The sequence below is a fragment of the Portunus trituberculatus genome, chromosome 31 (assembly GCF_017591435.1).
Source record: "Portunus trituberculatus isolate SZX2019 chromosome 31, ASM1759143v1, whole genome shotgun sequence".
NCBI lineage: Eukaryota > Metazoa > Arthropoda > Malacostraca > Decapoda > Portunidae > Portunus > Portunus trituberculatus.
Window position 1 is genome coordinate 2022168 of NC_059285.1, and position 4454 is coordinate 2026621.

A 4454-nucleotide genomic window follows, 5' to 3' on the forward strand; every position below is an offset into this window, starting at 1 on the left:
CGCCCTCTGGTTCTGGCGTGGTGGTGGGCGTTGTGTCCTGAGCGTTGTGCGTCACTCCTTATATTGTCATTTTAAAGCTGCGTTATCGCTTTTTGTTACCTTCTCTCTTTCTTTCTCTCTCTCATCATTCATTTTGTTACTTTCTTCTCTCTTTCTCTTTCTCTATTACTTTTTTTTATCCTCTCATCACTCATTTTGTTATTCTCTCTCTCTCTCTCTCTCTCTCTCTCTCTCTCTCTCTCTCTCTCTCTCTCTCACTACCCACAAGACACTCTATAGCTGGAATAGAGTAACACGTGTTTTTTGATGGAGTTTTTACGGTTGTAGTGACAGATTAACCTTTTCACTGCGACACGAAACAACTGCCACAGTCCGTCTGCTGTGAAATGGCTCCTGGATTTACGACATATTGTAGCTTATTAATCACGCCATTGATCTGATGTGAATATTACTTGTTTTCTGTTGATCAACGCATTTATTACAAGGATAGCTCACCGTTTTCCTCAAGATCTGACAACCACGCATTCCCTGGGACACCATTCAGAGCCAGACCCAACAGCCACTTTAGAGTACACAGACTTCAGTACCACAAACACAGTGTGAAGTCTTTATAAGTGGCTACAAGAAAGTTATGGGTGGAAAAAATATATCGAACTATTTTTCTGCGAAGTTCAAAGATTGGGTGTGGTTATAGAACAAGTCAAGATGTCTCAAGTGATTGGTTATATTAATGGAAGGCGCACATACCAGATGGAGGTCAAAGGGTTAACCTCTTAAGTACTGGGATACATTTTGATCTTGAAATTTGTGTAGGATTAGACCGTTTTATTGACATTAGGAAGGGTCTATAGTGGTCAAAAGATTAATGGCCACAGTCTTCACTATTTTAAACCCCACACATGAGATTCTGAAGCTGTACGAAATCACCAAATAGTAAGCAGAATGAATACGGAAACACGCCATGGTACTGAAGGGGTCAACAAAACTTCTGCATTACCAACAGGAAAAATACACTTCAAAAACCCAGCAAATCATCTCCGTGGCCTTTGAAAACTGTCGCGATGAGAAAGCAAAGTGTTTAAGAATAGGAACCATTTACTATTTTTTTTTTTTTTCTTACGTTTTTCCTTCCCTCTGTGCAGTCCTTCAAACGAGACATCATTTGTGTGTCAGTCCCGCAGGCAAGACGGTCCCCTTGTGTTCATTTGGCTCAGAGAGAGAGAGAGAGAGAGAGAGAGAGAGAGAGAGAGAGAGAGAGAGAGAGAAAGAAAAAAAGAAAGAAAGAATGAATGAATGAATGAATGAATGAATGAGAGAGAGAGAGAGAGAGAGAGAGTAACCTATCCCATTTTTCTACTTCCATACCTTAAAGAAATTTGTTACAGTGAGTGTTATAACTGTCATCACCACCACGTCATCACCACTGCACTTGTCATCACCACATCACCACCACCACTTTACCATATCACTATACATGCCAGCACCTCACTTGTCCCCATTAAGTCATCACCACAACAAAACAACGTCAGCACCATACAAGTCACCATCATAGGTCATCACCACACACGTCATCACCACATCTTTCACTCAACACATCACCAAATCCTAACCTTTCTATTCTTAACATGATTCTTTTAATCCTCCTCCTCTTCCTGGTCCTTTCTTCTTCTTCCTTCTTCTCTTCCTCTTCCTCTTCTTCCTCTTCCTCTTCCTACTCATCCTCCTCCCTGCCTATACCGCAAGACCTCCAACCACACCCCATCCTCCCCCCCCCAAACCCTCCAATCAATACGCCCGCACCGCCCGCCTTCCCGCCCGCACCCACCCACTGCAGTCATCCCGCCCACTTCCCGCCCAAGATCATTCACTTCCAGCCCAATGTCATGTACTTCTCGACCTTGACCTAATTCCCGCCCACACCAGCGCCTCTTCCCGCCCACAGAACTCCCTTCCCGCCCACTCCCAGCCCATTCTGCTACAGTGCTGTGAGTGTTTAACTAAAAAGCTTTCTTCAGTAACCTCTCTCTCTCTCTCTCTCTCTCTCTCTCTCTCTCTCTCTCTCTCTCTCTCTCTCTCTCCTCCTCCCGCCCTCCATAAGACAACATCACTTTAAGCTCCCAGTGACCTCGATTCTGACCGGGTCACAGCTTTTCCAGGCGATGCGTAGTGGGGGTCGTGCTGGTGGTGGTGGTGGTGGTGGTGGTTTGTGGGGAGTAAGTGATGGTGACGTCACGATTCTGCACACTCACCTGCAAGAAAAGAAAAAAATATGCATATTAGTTAACAAGAATATCTTTGTGCATTCATCTTACATTATTACTATTATTATTATTATTATGTAGTAGTAGTAGTAGTAACAATACTATAGATATTACAAGAATAAGCCTTCTACTACTACTATTATTACCGCCACCACCACCACCACCACCACCAGCATTACCACACATACACTCTCTATCTTTATCCGTGGGCGCGATCCTCTTAAAGGCGGGCAGCCAATATAAGACGTCACGTCTCATTGTGGAGGCAAAAATGCAGCGCCTCCACGCCACGCCGCCCCTCTTAGCGTGCCTTCAGGACACGCGGCCCGCCATTACTACAGCACGCCCCTGGCTGATTCCTGCCGCCCTTCATCCCTCTACAGCCTACACCACCACCACCACCGCCGCCAACAGGTGCCGCCCTAGAGGCACTGCAGCAGCAGCAGCAGTAGCAGAGTGGAGATGCCTCTCTCTTTAAACGGGTCGCCGCACACACGCCTTCCATCATTTAAAGTTCTCGGCAACAGATTCAGCCCAGTGAAGCTCATCTACCTACTATTTACTACCACACTCCACTGCGTACCCCGGACCCGCCCCCGCTCTCTCTCTCTCTCTCTCTCTGTGTGTATGTATATATATATATATATATATATATATATATATATATATATATATATATATATATATATATATATATATATATATATATATATATATATATATATATATATATATATATATATATATATATATATATATATATATATATATATATATATATATATATATATATATATATATATATATATATATATATATATATATATATATATATATATATACACACACACACACACACACACACACACACACACACACACACACACTGCAAGAGTTTAACAGTTAGTAATACTGGTGCAGCCTTACAGTATCTGTTACAAATGGAAAACAAAGCGCTCATAAAGATTCACGTGGAATAACAGTTGCCTGTCAACTATACTGCCCCGCGGCCGCTACTCACTGAGCCGCGCTCAGCCAGGGGGAGATAATACTGTTTGAACACACTCTAATAGAATACCACCTATAAAATATTCTTTTTTTTTTATATAATTTTCTTTTCATCATGTTTTTGAGGTCAGCGCGCAGAAGGGGTGCACGCGACATGGCAAGCTGGTGGCGCCCACCACGCGGGGTACACGGCGGCGGGGACTGCAACACCACCAGCCTGGCGAGGCCACGCTAACTGATGGTTTTCAATAATCATTGCAACTTGACAATGACAAATAAATATTAAAGTTCTCCCTTCCGTCCTTGAGGGAAGCATTCTCTTAGACAAGACGCTCCCAGTCTTCAGCGTGCTGCTCATTATCATTAGTCTGTGCTCAACACACACACACACACACACACACACACACACACACACACACACACACACACACACACACACACACACAGTACTGAGCACCGTGTGTACTGTTCAATCCCTGATATCATGGCACCACACACACACACACACACACACACACACACACACACACACACACACACACACACACACACACACACACACACACAGTACTGAGCACCGTGTGTACTACTCAATCCCTGATATCATGGCACCACACACACACACACACACACACACACACACACACACACACACACACAACCTTGGCAATGGCGTCCTAAGCGTTCAGTGTTGAGGGCGTTTGACGTGGCCGTAACTGCCTGTCCTGTGTTGAAGACAAAGCATCGAAGAACAAAGTGAACAAAGCGGCCGGCGTCACCGTTGTGCCTCACCTCTCCCTGGCCCTCGCCCGGGCGTGGCTGACGGCCGCACACCGCCCGCTTATGACGTCCTCAAGGCCGAAGTACACCATTTACGCAACTCCAACAGTCACCCGCCCGCCCCATGGCACGCCCAGCACCCGCGCCACGCCCACGCCTCCCACACCTTCGGGGTATCACAAACAAGGCACCTGGAAGTCCACGTGCCCGGCAGTGCCAAGGCAGCAAAGCCGTGGCGTGGAAGGTGAGGGCGCGTGGCGTGCTTGGGCAGGAAGAGGTGGAGGGACACGTGCTGCATTCAATAAATCCGTGCTGAGGGGAGACTTTCACCCCCGTCACGGTGTGCTGGTGCTCCTGTGACCTCCTCAGGTAACAGATCACCTGTGTCTACGCCACTCAGGTGTG